The sequence below is a fragment of the Triturus cristatus genome, chromosome 8, assembly GCF_964204655.1.
Source record: "Triturus cristatus chromosome 8, aTriCri1.1, whole genome shotgun sequence".
In the NCBI taxonomy this organism is placed as follows: Eukaryota; Metazoa; Chordata; class Amphibia; order Caudata; family Salamandridae; genus Triturus; species Triturus cristatus.
In genome coordinates, this window is record NC_140591.1 from 1247117898 (window position 1) to 1247136704 (window position 18807).

General features: G+C 42.3%; 2 protein-coding genes across 11 annotated transcripts in view; one reads left to right on the forward strand and one right to left on the reverse strand.

Moving 5' to 3' along the window:
- CASK (calcium/calmodulin dependent serine protein kinase) overlaps positions 1 to 18807 on the reverse strand; it is a 1269229-nt gene that overhangs the window by 716318 nt on the left and 534104 nt on the right. The window lies entirely within an intron of this gene.
- Positions 1 to 18807, forward strand: part of GPR34 (G protein-coupled receptor 34) — a 34458-nt gene that overhangs the window by 3260 nt on the left and 12391 nt on the right. Inside the window, exon 2 of the mRNA XM_085622940.1 lies at positions 3185 to 3274. The gene's annotated coding sequence lies outside the window, so the exon portion shown is untranslated. The remainder of the gene's footprint in view (positions 1 to 3184; positions 3275 to 18807) is intronic.

An 18807-nucleotide genomic window follows, 5' to 3' on the forward strand; every position in this document is an offset into this window, starting at 1 on the left:
TGTAGTTTTACAACGCTTAGTAGCTTAGATTTTATTTGCAGCAATTGTGTACATTAGTAGTATATGTATCACTATTAGCAGGAGGAGTACTAGCAACATCAGCAGCAGGTATAACAGCAGCAGTCAGTAGTTACAGTAGCAGTAGTACTTTGTGTACTAATAACAGCAGTCAGGCCCAGAGTAGTGACAATAGTAGAATCAGTATTACTGAAAGTAGTGCTCATAATACAGTATTTGAAGTTGTAGATACAGTATGCATGGTAGCTCTATCTGTAACACTATAAACAGATGTATCAGTAGTAACAACAGTTTTAGCAGAGGCACTTAAACTCGGATTAGGAGTAGTGATAGAGAACTACTTTAAGCAGTAAAAACATACCCCAATTATCTTTATATTGCATGTTCCATTACTCTATTTTTACTGCACACAACTGTTATTCTTTCTGCTTATGATCCCTCTTTTCAGTCTCCTCATCTTTTCAGTTGCTAATTTGATATTAAAAAACAAGCATTGGCAAAAGCAAATAGGTTGTACTTTTGTACCTATTGACTTTGCCAAAGTCGTTTAGCCATGCGGCACGCTGTCACCGATCTGCTGTGCAGCAAGGTAAAAAGTTAAAAAAACAAAAAGTAAGGCATGATGAGGCATCCGCATTATTTTATAGGTGCGTGCATGCTCTAATACTCAAAACTACAAAGAAAACGGCCCTCCAGGACAGAATCAACACCAACGCACACAACAGCAAAAGAACTCTTCGCCATTGTCAAGGAGTTCGCCAAACCCATCAGCGAGACCACAGAACTCCCACCCTCCCAAAGCTTCTGCAGCAAACTCGGCACCTACTTCCTCCACAAGGACAAGCAGATCTATAGAAGCTTCGAGACCCAAGACCCGACCATCACTCCAGCCACCACCACACGCGCCACTGCCCCTCAACAGATCCTGCTCAACTGCACCCCGCTCACCACGGAAAACACTCAAGACCATGAAGAGCATTCACTACGGAGCACACTCGGACCCATGCCCACACCACATCTTCTGAAGAGCCTCCGCCTCCATCACCCCCGAATTATACAGCCCCATCTACTGCTCCATCGAGACGCCACCTTCCGTGATGATTGGAAACACGCCGAGATTAACCCCCTGCTGAAGTAGCCATCGGCAGACCAGACAGACCTCAAGAATTTCAGACCCATCTCCCTGCTCCCCTTCCAAGCCAGGGTCATCGAGAAGGCCATCAACGCCCAACTCTCCCAAGTTCATCAAAGCCAACCACGTCCTGGACCCCTGTAAATCGGGCTCCCAAAGCAACCACAGTGCCGAGACCACTCTCCTCACCGCCACTGATGACATCTGCTCTCTCATCGACCGGGGAGAAAAAGCAGCCCTCATCCTCCTGGATCTCTCATCCGCCTTTGACACTGTCTCTCACCGCACCCTAAGCACGTGACTCCATGACACCGGTATTCGCGACAAAGCACTGGACAGGATCCGTTCCTTCCTCAACGTGAGTCAGATTACCACCGTTCCTCTCAGAACTTACTGAGATCGGCTGCGGGGTCCCCCAAGGCTCCTCCCTGAACCCTACCCTCTTCAATGTCTACATGGCCCCACTCGCAGCCATAGTCAGGAACCACAGACTCAACATCTCCTACGCCGACACCCAGCTGATCCTCTCCCTCACCAACAAGCCCACAATCACCAGAAACAACTTTCACAACGGGATGGAGGCCGTCGCTACCTGGATGAGAGACAGCTGCCACAAGCTCAACTCGCACATGACCGAAGTACTCATCCTGGGGCCCAACACATCCGCTTGGGAAGATTCCTGGTGGCCTGTCACGTCAGGAACCCCCCACACACACATACACACAGCCACGCACGAAACCTCTGCATTATACTGGACGCCTCGATAACAATGAACCGCCAGATCAACGCAGTCCCCTCATCATGCGTCTACACACTTCGCCTGCTTCAAAAGACCTTCAGATGGACCCCACTGAGGCCAGAAAGAAGGTCACCCCGCACTCATCAACAGCAGACTTGAGTAAGGCAACACACTACGCAGGCGTCACCCAGAATCTCCTCAGGAAACAGAATGTTCAGAACGCCGCAGCCAGACTGGTCCTCAATATCCCACATCTTCGAACACCTGCAAGAACTCCACTGGCTCCCAGTCAAAAAAAGAGCCACGTTCAAGCTCCTCACACACTCCTACAAAGTTCTCCATGATTCTAGACCAGAATACCTGAACCACCACCTATCATTCCACGTACCCACGAGACAGCTCTGCTCCACCGAACAGGCCCTTGCCACCATCCCTCAGATTCACAAGACCAGGACCTGAGGAAGATCCCTCTCCTACCTCGCTGCCAAAACTTGGAACACTCTGCATCTCCACCTCAGGCTATCCCAGTTGATGACCCAATTCAGGAAGGATCTTGTGCAGTCAGAAGTTAAGTTCTTAAACAGAAGTAAAATCTCCCCGTCCAAGGTATCATAGATCTAGATTCCTCCAAAAAAGTGCAATCTACCATCTAGAGTAAATGGAGGGAGGAGGGGAGGGAGACACAGGACTGCAGTTCTAGTCATATCCTCAATTCTATAAGAGCACCAAGGAGGAAAAAACTGAAAGGTTTTCACGTTTACTTCCAGAGGTGGATTTGTAAGGAAGTTAACACTAGGTCTCAGTGGAAAAAAACAGTTGAGATTCTGGAAATGCAGGAGCTAAAATATGGTTTGTACTTTCTTACTACTGCAGTCACAAAAAAAGGCACTAAAATGATTTTATTTGCCTTTTACAAGGAAGTCTTATCTTTCCACTTGGGAAACTATGCAGTAAAAAACAGTTTCCGTGAGAGAGCATAGATTGTAGCTGGACAATGCCCTTCTAACAGACGAATATAGCTTAGAAGCATAATTGTTTATTTTCTTTAAGGGTGTACTTTGCACCATATAATATTGTCATTCTGTATGTGTCTTAGCCAATCATTAGGCTACATTTCCACAAACATATTGTTCATATAGGCCCTCCCTTCATGTGAATGCCTTCTTGTTAAGTAGTTACAGTAAACGGCAATATCACTCTACTTTAAACAATTCAATATGTGCATTACTCACCCATTTCTCTTGCCCAGTAATTTATTTGAATTGATCTAACCTCAATTGCTTTTATCCCAACAGCAACATGAAAATGTGGAAATAAAACGTCCAGGCAGGAAGTTAAGGTGAAGTGCTGATTTACGTTGAAGACCTGAGAATCCACAGTTACAAGTAAGCTTGATTATCTTGTTATTGTAAGCAATAATAAAAAGGTCCCTATTCTTGTAATCCACTCTGAAGGATGGGTGGCTCAGGTCTAATTACAAGAACAGATTATGCAAAAGAGATGGCAAACCTTTGGGTTCATGTAAACCACCTTCCTTCTTGTTATTAACGTTATTTTTGTTGGGTTTGGAGGCAGTGGAATGAGTTTAGATGGTTGGAGATCAAGGGGAATATTTTGTGCACAGTAGACGACAAGCTAGACAGTGAGAAATGAAAACAAATTCATCTTGCTGCAGTAAATAATCTGCATCAGTCAAACAGCAATGAGGTGCCTTCCTTCGTTTTACTTTACCTTACCGCTTTGGAGAGACTGGAACACACAGACTGCACTGAAAAGCTGAGAACCCTCTAGGAATCAGGATGAGACCACCAAACTCACAAGCCATGGATCCAAGAGCAATAACCATGCGAGTTCAGGATTCAAAATGGGTTTCAGGTCTAAACATTGAATCTATCATCTAATGGCTTTTTGTCCCACTCACTTAACAAAATCCACTACACTGGAAAGCTCAAAATATCCTTGTTAGCTTCCAAAATATTTCATGTGCTGGTATCTTGGTCAAAGTTAATCTAATGTCATCTGTGGTTAGATGAGAAGGATTGGTGGGTATTGTCACTTTGGTTACACTTGTCATTTTGATTAATTGAGGTCAGTGGATTTACACCGGTATAACAAAAAGAAATGGGTATTAGCAGTATTAATTCATATTCAACTACTGTTGTCCCAATTAAAAAGAGGAGGATTAGCAGAAAGGTCTAACCAGCATGAAGGTAGATTAGCATAAAAGGGCAAGAACTACAAAAAGGTTCTCCAGAAATATGAATAGTTTTCCTCAAACAAAGATATGCTTCATGACCTTTGGCCTTCCAAAGACAGCATTTTATCCTACCAAGGCCATGACCAGTTGAGGTAATATTTGACAAGCATGCGAACACGCATGTTATGTACTGGGTTTCTTGTAGTATGCACCACTCAGCTGGTGACCGGAAGTGCCTACCAAATAAATGTCACCAAAGGCAGGGAGAGCGGTTTGTTTAACGAAAGAACAGGTTTACTTTGAGCTCACCAAATAGGGCCTAGGAAGGTATTTGCTTAGATCTCTGACAGAGATCGAAGTCATGGTTACTTTACTATGAAAAACAGCTGGTCTTTATGCAAACTACAAGGTTTAGATAACAATGAGGCGCTAGTCAGTGTTCAGAGATTGCTAGGATGTGTTGTAGGCTGCTGTATAGCTCAGGATTCCCAAAAGTATGTCTGTTTTCTTTAACTGGCTCAGGCTCTTGTTGGATGGCGAGGGAAAACCACACTTATGAAGTACACTGCATTTTTTTCAAATAAGTTTTTCTGCAGTAGGCCAACAGCCTCATTTAGAGCAAGATGAGGCATTAATAATAAAATGACCGTAAATTAATTCTGGTGCCTTCTGCAAGTTGAGCGGTAACAGCATTAAAACACTCATGGCACTCTGAGGCAAACAATTACACAAAAAGGGTTGGGAGCTATTCCTCACTTATGTACTAACCACTTAATCCAGTGCTAAAATACGGCCTCAACCCAGCACAAACACTATGTGTACCACAGATGTCTAATACCCAAGAGTGAGAAAGGGGGTTATTAATTTGGAAGGGTAACACGTCTACCAAATCAATAAACCTATGCTGGGGAGGTCAAAACCCAGTTCTGATGGAATCTCGGCTCAACTCCTGGTAGCTGTGACACAAGCAGCAGGAAATCTCCAGAGAAGTGCATGCTAGGAGTCAAGTATTACCAACAACTTCAAAGTAAAGAATACAATAATATCCCCAAACCAATTTAGAAAAATAGAGAAAACAGTAATGAACCATAAGACACTAAAATAATTGAAATAGATTATGGAGAATCAGGTGGCGGCTGGTGATCTCACTCCCTCTCACATTATGTCTCTTAACCCTAACTCACTCTAACTTGTATTCTTTTACTTGCTCACTCTCCCTCATGCTCACTCACTGTTACTCACACATAAACATACTCATACTCACTGGCTCTCATTGTCACTTACTAACACACATAACTCACTCACTCTGGGCCCTGGTGCAACTACACCTGCTGCACCATTGAAAGCTAGACTGACTCACTTCCACTTCCACTCACATCCTCCAATCAATCACTCGTTCTAACACACTCGTACTCCTTCACTCACTCCATCGTATTCACTTTCACTTATTCAAAACACTCAAACTCAGATTCTCACTCACTTTCATTCTCATTGACACTCTCAAACACACAAAAGCGCACATAGAGAAATGCCTTTTTTTTGTAAACTTACCTAGCTTACTTAGGTGGCAACTCAGAGGCTCCATGGCAGCAGCAGAGCAGCAATCTAGTGCTGGGCATTGGAACCAGCAAACCAGCAAACCATGATTCCCAACGAGGATCCAGACAGATCAGCAAGGGCAGGATTGCAAAGAGGTAGCCCCACCTCTATCCCTCTCCCAGATTCTTGATAGGACTGGAAGCACAGCCCTATAAGAAGCTAGGATAGTGCTGTGGATCCTGGCCATGCTGCTCCGAGTGGTTTTTCATTGGCTTCAGGGATGCACTGATGTGTGCGTTAACAGCCACATCTTAGCAAATATTATGTGCTGCCTGAGGCATGCGCAGTATGTCTGCTAAAGAAAATGGATTGTGCCTGCGAGAGGGGACCGTAGTTGAACAATGCCCCTCAGACATGTGCAATCCAGACATGCAAGTACAGAGTGGTTTATTTTCAAAAAACACTCCGGAGCTGAATCAGGCCTCAGACCCTTCCTGTTCCTCCTGTCATCAGGAGCATGGTGCTAGGTGGCTACCCAGCGAACTGGTAGTGTTCATGGAAACACAAACCCAATGTTTTCATGCACACTGCTAAACTGAAAAATACACAGGAGTCATCCAGAAGCCCCTGATAAGGAGCCAGTGCTGGGGGACTCAAATATACATTTCCCAAGTTTTAATGCAAAAAGCACCTAGAAATAAGTCAAGCACTATGGAAAAAAACCAGTCCTCAGCAGATCGCAATGGAGCAGAGGTTCGATACATAAAGTAGGTTGACCCGGTCAAAGGTTTTAACTTCAGACGTTGTCTCCATCTCCTGGAAAAGCTCCTTCTGGTCAGTCCTGTACCCACATGCTCCTCTTGGCAGTCTTCTGAGTACCAGGTCTCCGTCAGTATTTAGTTTTCTTTAGTCAGCTGGTCCCTCCTGGGGTCAGAAGTCATCTTCCTTTTTGTGTCCCTCAAGCTGGTAAGCAGGACAACCACTTGACCCTAGCAGCAGGATTCAGGAATCCTTGTGCAAGTCCTCTTCTTCCTGCATGCGCCACAAGTCAAGATTCTTCTTCCAGCAAGGCCTCCTTTTTCAGATGGAGTCTTCCCAGGTCCAAGAATGTTCTGATTAGAAGGTGCAGTATAGGTTCCAGGTTTATCCTGTCCACTAGCCAGAGACTGAACAAATTGTACCGCCTAACAATGCTAACAATTTTCTCACAATACCCCCACCTTGTTTAATAGCACTTCCTCTTTGCCTTAAAGTACAATGACTGAGTAGCCAGGTTCAACATGGCGAGAACCTAGCTGCCACAAGACAGGCCTGGCTTCAGCTTCTTGGCCCCTTTACGTACTGACAGTGTCTAAACTGGTTTCCCCTCCTTTTGTTGGATCCTAAATGTCTAGGAAGTCCTGGGGATGAATAGAAGTCCTCCTTGGCATTTCCATGTCAAAAATCGCAGGGCTAAAGCAGCCCTTTATTCCATCAACAGTTCCTGTCCACTCCCAGAAAGTTAACCCCGGCTAAGTGGTCAGAAGTTAACACCCATTGGCCTTTCCTGGGCCCTGAGGCAAGACATTGTCCTCTGAGCCAGAATCATACCTCTTCCAGCCAAGGATGTGTATTTTGGTTTTAAACCAGTTCTGGCTCAGGCAGCCTCAACTAAATTTTTACAAAGCAACTTTTCTGCTTAAGTTAATAAAACTCTTATTTCACCGATAAATCAGAGTTAAAAAACTAAGAAGGTAATAACTTTGAAGCATTTTTCTAGCCTTTTTTTAAGGAGAGATGGAAAGGAGTATGTTACTTACCCTGAAAGCAACTATTCGTAACGTGTAGTGCCGTAGATTTATATGCTTAGAATTATCCTTCCATCTAGTGTTGGGTTTGTATGACTATAAGTTGTTTTTCTTCAAAGAAGTCTTTGAGTCACGAGGTATAGTGACCTCTTCAGGGTGTATTTTGTGCATGTTCCTCAGCTCCTTTGTTAGATTGTTTTTGGCACATCAGGTGAGCGTTAGAAAGATAGGAGAACAGGGAGAACATGCATATAAAGTTTTTAGTGTATTAAATATGCTTTAAATAGTTTGAAGAAATACAACCCAAAGTTCTGAGGAGGCAAGTTGGTACATATGAATCTACAGCTTCCACACGCTACAAACAGATGCTTACAGGGTAAGTAACCTATTCCTTTCGTAGCATGAGCTGGGCATAGATACATATGCTTAGCAATGAATGAGTGCTCCTTTTGATGTGGCTAGCGACTGGTTCAATTACTTGTTTGAAATAACGTTTTTAGTATAGCTTGACCCAGTCTTGCTTGCTGTTTAGTGAGTACCTCAACAGAATAGGGATTAAAAAATGTATGTAGGTTATTCCAAATAGCCGCTTTACAAATATCCTCTATATGAATATTTCCTAAAAAAGCCATAGTGGCTCCTTGTTTATGTGTGGAATGAGCCCATGGTGGTATTGTAAGAACCATTTTGACTTTTTGATAGCAAGTCTGAATACATCTGACTATCAATCTAGCAATCCCTGCATTGGATATTTATGCCCCTTGATGCGGTTTGTTAAAAGCAACTAAGTGCTGTTGTGTTTTCCTAAATGACTTAGTTCTGTCAATGTAGAACATGATGTCCCTTTTAACACCTAATGTATGGAGAGCACTTTCTGCTACTGTGTCAGAGTTAAAAACACTGGTAACTCTATGGTCTGGCTTGTACGAAAGGTTGGCATCACTTTGGGCAAACATTTTTGGGTTAGTTCTAAGAACGACCTTGTTCGCATAAAGCTTAAAGAACGGTTCTAGCAAAGTGAGTGCTTGCAATTCACTTATTCTTCTGAGAGATGTGATTATTACTAGAAAGGCAACCTTCCAAGTAAAGAATAGGAGTTGACATGAATGAAGTGGTTCTAATGGCGGTCCCATAAGCCTGATAAGTACAATATTTAAGCTCCAGGTTGAAACCTGTGGAGTGGAAGGTGGTATAACTCTTTTTAGCCCTTCCATGAATGCTTCAATGACTGGGATATTAAATATAGACGTGTGTCGTCTGTTTTACATGTAGGCTGCTAGTGCTGCGAAGTGTAGCCTAATGGATGTGTAAGCAAGCCCCATTTGCTGCAGATGGAAAAAATAGCCTATAATATCCTGTACAGTAGGTGATAAAGGCTGTTTTTGTTTATTTGTACAGAAACCTACAAGTCGTTTCTATTTAGCTGCATATCAAGTCTAGTTGTAGGCCTGCAAGCTTGTTTAAGGATATCCATACATTTTTGTGGTTGTTTTAAATGTCCAAATTCTAAGACTTCAGTGTGCCAAATCGCTAGATTGAGCTGTTAGGGATTGGGGTGCATGCTTTTCTCTTGATCCTGAGTTGGAAAATGTGGCCAAAGAGGTCGTTTGTCATACTGCACGAGAGATAGTTGCAGTAGTGTTGTGAACCTTGGCTGCCGCGCCCATGTTGGGGCTATTAGGATTAGAATCAGAGAGGTTTGTGTTAAGTTCTGAACTACATATGGAATGATTGGGAGAGGAGGAAAGGTGTAGGCACATATTCCTGACCAATCCATCCACAGGCCATTGCTCTTGGATAGCGGGGGAGGTAACCTGGAAGCAAAGGTTTGGCTTTTGGCGTTAAGGTGAGCGGCAAACAAGTCTATTTCTGGTGTCCTCCATCTCTTAAAATAAGAGTGGAGTAGTGCCTGATCGATCTCTCACGTGTGCACCTGTTGATGTGTACTGCTGAGCACATCTGCGAAGTCGTTGTCCATCCCAGGTATGTATTCTGCCAGGAGGATGATTTTGTGGTAGATTCTCTCTGAGAAGAGACAGCTGTGAGGAATGTGTCCCCCCCTGTTTTTGAATTTATAGCATTTCAGTCATATTGTCTGTTCGTATCAGCGCTATCTTGTAGTACAAGTGATTGCGAAAGGCTTTGAAGGCTAGCTGAATTGATAGTAGCTTCTGATGTTTGATATGCAGATGTGTTTCAGCTACTGTGACCACGTACTGTGAGGTCTTGCATATGTGCCCCATAACTGAAGGGATACGTCTGTACTAATGGTGATTTACGGAATTAAGGCTTGGAAGGGCCGGCCCTGCAACAGGTGTTGCTGTTCCACCATTGCAGAGAGCAATGAATTGCCTGCCCTACCAACACTTGATCTTGTAGATGCCCCTCTACTTGAGACCATGGAGATTGCAGAGTGTGTGACTATGTGAAAGTGTTCTGAGGAGATGTACCGGTTTAGTGCTTGAGATCTAAATTAGACCACAATGCTTTTCCCTTTTAGGGAATGAGAAAATAAAGGGAGTACACTCAGTGCCCTTCATGTTGTAAGGATAATATTTCAAGGACTCCTTTTTGAAGAAGAGTAAGAACCTCTTCCTGTAAGAGTGTAAGATGTTCTTCTGGCATTTTTTGTGGTTTGGGTGAAATTGTAGGTGGGGTTTCTTAGCGTTCCAAATAATAGCCATCTTTGATTGTGGATAATACGGATTGGTCTATGGTGATTTGTTGCCATTGTTGATATAAAAATTGTAACCTTCCCCCCAGTAGTGTTGTATGTTTTCGGGGGATGTGTAAGTTGTCACGGTTTTGGAGGGGTAGGGGTTTTGGCAGTGGCTGCACGGCCTTTGCCTCGGTTTCTATCATTTGTTTTGTGTAAAGTTCCACTATTGAATAGGCTTTGATAGGAACCCTGCCGTCTATTGCTAATGTTTGAGTCAGAGAAAAAATGTCCTCTGTGTGTACTTCTGTATTGACTACTACACAAGAACCACAATACAGATATGTTTGTAGGGCTCCTATTTCCTTAGCTGTTTGTGTTTCTTTAGTTTTTCCAGCATTACATCAACTTGTGGGCCAAATAAACTCTGGCCATCAAACGGTAAATTAAGCAGGTGTTGCTGTATATCTGGCTTAAACCCAGATACTCTGAGCCATGGCGTCTAATGAGTACACTAGTGTTAACCTTGAATGTGCTAGCATCTGCAGAGTCTCAGGCACATTGTATAGTGGCACTGAATATGAACTTGCACTTCTTCCACTAACTGTGTTGCATGTTCCTGGTACTGGTTAGGGAGATAATGTAATAGTTTCTGCATTTCATCCTGTGTGGTCCAATTATATCGGGAGAGTAGACCCACAGAATTTGCTATACGCATGTGGTTGGCAGCTTGTGTGGCTGCTTGTTTACGTGCTGCATCGTATTTTTACTCTCCTGATCTGTACGGGGTGCATCCCGTGCCTTTGAGAACTCGCTCTTTTCCTGGCAGTGTGCACCACCAGTGAATCTGGTGTAACCTGTACCTTAATATATTCAGGGTTCAGTGCAGTGGACATGGTTTATATTTTTTATGAACACGGGGTGTGATTTCTGTGTGTATGCTAGTAAACCTTTAAGCATAGGTAGTGTTTGCATTACTCTGTGAGATTAATAGTGTTTCTACCAGGAAATCCTCTTCCTGTGGAAGTGTGTAGATGTACTTGGTATGTAGCAACCCTACTAATGAGGTCATAATAAGCAGATCTATCATCTGGTGGTTAGGGTTTATATGGATAAATACTTGGATCAGAAACATCCAATGGATCAGCATCATAAATATCCCAAGGATCAGAGGATGTATTGGGATCACCCTGTGAATCTATAAAGTAAGGGATATTATTACACTCATGTTGATGGGCACTATGAGGTGAATGATTTGGCGAAGGCACTGTTTGCTCAGAAGGTATGTGTTCTGGTGAGTGCACCTGTTCTGTTGTTGAAGGTGTAACGTGAAGTTGGAATAGGAGATGATGGCATAGGAGGAGGAGGAGGAAAAAAATAGGGCATGTGCCTCTGTCCAGTTTCTTTTTCTTTTGTTGATGGGTTTGTTGAGGCCCAGCAATGTCCTCCTCAAAAGATTTCTTTGTGTTCTGCAGTGTAAGTTAAACAGGTTTAACTTTTGTGCCCAGTTTGAGGGATTAGAAATAAAGCTTTTTTTGCACTTTATTAAGCTCGTTTTGCAAGTGTTCAAAATTTGGGCTTGATTTGTTTTTTATGTGGCCCTGCAGTATTTTTTGTTGATTTCGACGCCAAAGATGTGGAGGGTGTTGAAGAGCCTTCCTTATTTGCCATTTTGTGTCTAGTGCAGACGGCTCAGGTGTAGGTTTTGACACAAAAGGCTATGCTGCTGAACCATGTTTCGGATCTTTATTGGTCCAATGTATGTTTCTTTGGCTCGGAGTCCTAATTTGATTTCGGCTGCGCCGATGAAGCTAGTTTTGGAGTGGGTGCTGAAACAAATTTTAATGCTTTGAATTTTTCGACGCTAGTCAAAGGCTTTCAAGGCGCAATGGACTTTTGTTTGTGTGCCTGTTGCTCCATGGCCCGAAGGCAGTGGGTCTCTGAAAGCCGGTGTGGGTGGTCTGGTAGCATTTTGGGCACTTTCGCCAAGGTACTCATGTGCCCTTGTACGGAGTCTGGCTCGGAGTTCCAACTGCCTCCACTGTTAGCCAGCAGTATTTGTACATCTGTTGGCGCGCCTGAGGCTTCCGTTTTTTTCCTGGAGTCCGGCAACTGGTCCCCTAAGATATCTGGAGCTTCTTCCGAGCGGCGCTGCATGTTTGTGTGGGCCCAACAACACTCTCTTCGTTGCCGAAGAGTCTTTTTCGACCTGAACACCAAACACGCCTCACAGAATGTTTCTTTGTTTTCCGAAGATAAATATAGACTGCTAACTTTCTGTAAGTCTTCTCTGGAATATTGTGCGTGGCAGTTGGGACAAAAGCTGAAGGGTGTGTTTTCCTTCCCTCATGGACGTAGTCCTGTTGTTGAATGGAGACGCAGAATAGGATGAACGGAGGGCCCGAGCCCAGGTGGGTGCTATGAATATATTGATTGCATATGGTTGGGTTCAAACTGGAATGGCATGGGGAGCAAAACAACAATGGATTTAGGCCCAGATCTCTGTACTGGGGTGAATGTATGACACTGTTCTGCATTCTGTCCATCAACTGTTCTTTTTGCGTGAATATATTGACATCACCAGTTGTTGCCTTCTGAATCTGAGATTTATCGGTTCGGAGAGAAGACCGAAAGCCTAAGAAGGCCTCAGTGTAGACTGTAGCTTCAGTCCCCGAGCTGCTATAAACAACATCCAAACCCGATGGCAGAAAAAAACAATCTAACAAAGGAGCCGAGGAACAGGCACAATACACACCGGAGGAGGGGTCACTATACCTCTTGACTCAAAGAAGTCTTTGAAGAAAAATAACTATTAACCATCCGAGCCCAACGCTAGACGGCAGGATAATGCTAAGCATATGTATCTCTGGTCAACACATGCTACGCATATAAAGATTGTGACCCCTCCCACGCCTATTAGGAAAAGGTCTACAAAGTGAAACAGATTCAGGGTTTCATTTCACTGAGATTTCACAGTGAGGTTTCATTAATTTCAATATGTATTGTGTGCTGTTTTTATGTATTAGCATATTGCCCTGTGGCCCTACAAGACGACTTTGGGGGTCAATATGAATATATAAAAATAGGCTTTTCCTAACTAACAAAGACACTTTTTCCTGCTTTGTGCCAATGCACTCAAACTGCAGCCTAGCCAAAGCACAGTGGTGGGCTCAACAGAAATATATTTTGGTCATATCTACGGATAGTTGAATACACACTGCAGCCCACATAAGATATTTGACTTGTCATGCTATAGGTGCATTGAAGGTGCTATATACACAAAGGACTTATAGGGAAATCAAATAGGGAATGCAAATGTACAGCACATGAATTAAGGGGGAAACACAGGCACTTTACTACTGTTTATCAGTGGTAAAGTGCAGGGAATCCTAAAGTTAGCAAAAATAGGGTGCAGAAAAATCAAAAAATCTGTGGTGACCAAGCAGAAAAGGCAAATTTACTACACCCATCAATCACCCGTGTTTCAAATCTGATGTTATGCTACACTGGATGTCAATCAATACCTTTTACTGTTGGCTGCATGCGTTTGTGCCATGCGAAACCAAGGATTAGCAGAGTGGCTCAACTCTGTTTAAGACAGGGGCTGCACTTGAGTTTTGAGGGCAGTCTGAAATACAATCAACCACAAAAGTCCACTCCAGATTTGACAGCTACTGGAATGAAAGTTTGTTTTTGAAATGTCACGGCAAGGTGTGCAAAAAAGTGCCATGCCATGTGTTTTACCTCTACTAATAAAGAGTTAACACTGATGAAATTTGAATCCGAGGAGGGTTAAACTTAGTGGTACTTGGTAAGAGGGAACACGTTAATCATTCAGTGAAATCCAACCGGTCTACTTCGGTTCAGGTACAATTAGGTTATTTCAATTTTGATTGAAGAAAATATGGCCTTTCTAAAATATGCTTTCTAGCATCAAAGTATTGATATGTCCTAGCTAGATAAAATAGATAAAGGATATAACATTCACAGATTCGAGTAAGAGGCATGTAAAAGATTCGGCGGGATGAAAAGAAAAAGTTATTTTGATAAAAAGAAAAATGTCGAAGATGGTGTTGTTAAGGTTGGTGATTTGGTAAAAATTAAGAGAACAGATGGGCTGTGCATTATAGTCCAGGGTTACTCGAATTTACAAAGTAATAAAGCCCCTCAGAAATTCCATAAACACAAATGAGGGCAGAATTTGGAGCTTAAATAGGGTGGTGAGAATATATTCTGGGACTGACGTGTCAAACAGAAAAGGAAGAGGAAGTTCAGGTCACATTTGATGACAATAAGAGGTCTCATTTTTCAAAAGAAGGCGATTATGTATCTTGTGCTGAACAAAGTTTGAAGATAAATAAACGTCTAAATTATTTAAAAGACTGAGTTAATCTCTTATTATATGTATACATTGATGTTCATTTTCACTTTTTTTGTTTATGATTACTGTATATTTCACTCATACTGCTGATACTGTTTGGTTGGTTTTGTGGTCTTCTTTGTAATTAGTTTGTTTTGTAAAAAAAAAAAAAAGATTCTGCAACTGTATATTGTTATTTTCGAAAGGAAGGAGAAGTGTGATATCTTACCAGTTTCAATGCTGCCTTATCAAGACATCTTTGGGAATGGAACACTTCGTACATACCTCCGTGTATATAGAATGAGTGTGCAAGAATCCACGCAGGAACAGCAAACATCAAATGCATGACATTTTGAGGATAGTTACAGCAGATGTGATAAGAGTGAAGCTTTCAATTGAAATCTAGTGCATTTTCTTTGATGCATTTATTTGGCAGTAATGACAACATTTTCATTGTTCATGTATAGTCTTTTCGTTTAGGAAATGTAAACCTGTCAAAGACGCAGTTCTGAATAACAGAACTTTCACATTCATTTGTTTTACTGATCTGTTAGAATACTATGTTGTGTGATGCTCAGATTTTTTTTCTTCGCAATGTAAATATGTGCATGCACAGTCTTTCTTAAAGATATAACTTAATTACTGTCTCTTTAACTTTTAAGTTCTCCACTTACAGGCAAACTTCAATTACTAACGCCTTTTCATAACACACCTCGTTGAGGATACAGCCTTGCCATGCCAATGAGGCCAGTCTAGCAAAATGGCCATAGTTCCAACTTTCACACTGCTGTAGACCAAGATGAGCTCCAATACGGGAATGTCTATCTCTATGAAAACTGGGGGGACAGCAAAGACAGCTAAACACTTGCATTAACAAAAGCCTGATCTAATGGCGCTGCCAATGCATAAGGATTGGTATGAATTCACTGCCTTAAGTCAGTCAGGAAAAAAATTCCAGAGTAAAGGATGCAATATAGTGTTGCAAGACAAGACCCTTAATGGTCTACTATGTTTACTAGATATCACTATGACTCATTGCAGTGCCAGCCCAAAAACAAGCATTGGCATAGCCAATAGGTCTCGCCTTTGGGACCTATTAAGAGTTTAGCCAGAGATATTGACTTTGCCTATGTTTTTAAGTTCTGCTGTACATCAGTTAGCAGGATGCTGAACAGTTACAATAAAGAAGTGTTCAAAGCATTTTTGTTACCTTATATATAACCGAGAAAGCAGGACGTACGAATGAAAGACCATATTAAAAAAGTATTACCCATAAATAATGTCTTGATTTAATTTTGTCCTGTGAATGCTGGCAACTTGTTTCTGCGTGTGTGAATACTTGCTTGTTATGGGGTGTATAAATAACAGGAGGCTGACTCTTGGGAAATAGTACTTGTGTAACAGTTAGTGAGATAGTCAGTTAAGATAATGAGTGAGTGAGTGAGTGAGTGAGTGAGAGAGTGAGAGAGTGAGAGAGTGAGAGAGTGAGAGAGTGAGAGAGTGAGAGAGTGAGAGAGTGAGAGAGTGAGAGAGTGAGTGAGTGAGTGAGTGAGTGAGTGAGTGAGTGAGTGAGTGAGTGAGTGAGTGAGTGAGTGAGTGAGTGAGAGAGAGAGAGAGAGAGAGATGGAGAGTTATTTAGTGATAGAGAGTTATTGAGAGAGAGAGAGTTAGTTTGGAGAGAGAGAGTCCGTGAGAGAGAGAGAGAGAGAGTTAGAACTATTTACTCCTTGAAGAAAAAAGTCAATGTGCAAATGTACTTTTGCTACACATAGGCAAACTATCCACCTAATGAAAAAAAAATCTACCCGAGTACGGACAAGGAAGACAACTACTAGATGGCACTGCACTGTTTCAACAGATTCAACACATCCATGAAACTACTGAATGACCCTCTCTACCGACTCTAGAGACATGCTTCCAAGCAAATACCTTAATGCTCAGATCTTTTTCAATGTCAGAAAAAGATCTGAACGTTTAGATATCTGCTGGAGACTGAGAGACTCAACAACCACATCCAGATAACCAAACACTGACTGGCCATGATCATCAAGCACTGGACAGAAACCAAAACCAATAAAATGTAATTACTTACAGTAGGCTCTACACAAAGCACTGCTAAATGATTCCCAGTCTCCTCCTGTGATAGATACTAGATGGCACATAACTCTCACCTAGGGTTGCCACCTTTTCAAGAGAAAAATACTGGTCATATGTTGTTGTTATGAGACCCTGCAAAGGCCCAAACTTGACATTTAGTACAACTTTAAACAAAATCGTATGCATCCATTTCTAACATGACTTTTCTGTATTTGTTTGCTTTAATAGTTAGTCAGGGATCATTGACGCAGCTCTTGAACACAGTTTTAAAGTGTTTTCTGTTTATATTTGCTGTTTAAAGTATGTACAGATAAGGGCTGAAAAAATACCCGCATAAGGCGACTTTACCCATTTTCGGGCAGGCCCAGACATTAAAATACTAGTAGTGCCAGCAGAAAACTGGTCAGGTGACAAACCTAACATGACCACAGTCGTATGCCAAAAAAACTGCCATGCAATTCAAGTCCAAACTGACAAACAAACCAAGTCACTCTAAGCAGCCACTGCCAAAATAAAATAGAGAAGAAACCGGAAAACATTGGAACGCCCACTCTCGGGATGTAATTCAAAGTAGCAAATATCAGCAACATAGTGTCTATGGGGGGGGACTAAAGAAAGCACAAAGTGCTGTGGCAATAGTGGTAGCAAACATCTCTAAATAATTAATCATAGGCCCCAGAATGTGGAATCCTATCCACTTCGCAGTGATGCTAAAACCAACCTTCCGGACTTTAAAGAAAGGGCATCTTTTAACAAGCAAAGTCATAACTGTCACCGAAATGACAGCACAGCAGCATCAGAAATAGGCCAATATTAAAATTCTGGCCTTGTGACTGTGCATTACTTTAGCTTTCTCCAGTGACTGACACGTGTAATTAAGAAGTCTTAGAGTGGTGCTTTTTTTAGTCTGTCTTGAATGAAATGGGCCCAAGTTATGCACCCAAATAAAATTTACTGAACATGCGTTAACTTGGAGTTTTTTTTTTTTTTTTAAACAGCCTGGTTACAAAGTTTAGTGTTATACTCTTTCCTTATCACCTAAGCCAAGCCAACCTGAAACAAATTCAGACAAACCACTATTTTGGATCTATTTGAATTTTTCATAACACTGTTGATCTAACAGGAGTGAATTCGATTTTATGTTTGCCTACTCAAAGTGTTGTTACTCCAGAGTGTTAACCTCGGCAAGAGTTGTCATGCTTACTCTCTGCACCCCATCTGCTCTTCCCTACCATCTTTCCTATTCCGCTCCACTAGCCAATACAAAACACAAGGACAACTTACTCTTTCCGGTGACATGGCATTCCTTAGATCCTGCTAAGCATGTGATTAAAGCGTGGCACGGGCGTGAGGAAAGAAGACTTACAGTAGTTGTAATAACTACTTTATAAATAAAAAAGCTGTAGTTGGATCCTCTGCTCCTACAGGGTTTAAGCAATAGTGGGGCTGACATTCAAGTAGACAGCGGTGCCACGCCCTTGTATGTGTGCAATTTGTGTGGGGTATGTGCAACTGAAACTTGCAGAGCAAATTCTGACGTCATTTCAGCACAAAAAAAAAAGAGGCATTTTCTTCGGATACGGTGCTGCTGTCAGTCACGTTTAAAACAAGATTTTAGATGTGCGTGCTAGAACAGAGACGTACCCTGCCACCCATGCACTGCAAATTAGATCTCTTCTTCATAGCATGCTCAAAGAAAAGAAAATAGCGCCTACACAATTAAAAAGAAACTACCAACAAAGTGTTTTCGGATAACTGACATGAATTGATATTGTGTCACTAAGCACACAACAAAACACAGACACGGTTGTGCCATGGCCAACAATCACAATTCTTTAGCCATTCAGGTAACAGACACATGGGCGAGGGAGCTAGGAGAGATTTTCTCTGTGATGCAAAGCATGCTCGAAGTATGTCACACAATGGAAAACCCGAAAGAAGGTATGAAAAGAGAAACACAAAAAGACAGCATCCGTTCACATATTCACAACAAAGTAAAGCTAAACAGGTGGCCACTACAATTACTGCGCTTGTGCGGACGCCATGATCCACCGACTTGAAAAAAAGCTGTTGCCACGCCATTGTGCGAATGAAAAAAAGAAAGTGCTCACCCAGCAATTAGAAGGCACTGTGTCATGCCGCAAGTAAAAGAGCCAATCCCGGTGGGCGGGGCCAAAAGCGAACAGGGTGGTAACACTCAGTGTAATGATTGCCTCCGGTGCAATCATTACACTGTGTTTTGCATTATCCATGACACAAAACAACGCGCACAAATCAAAATT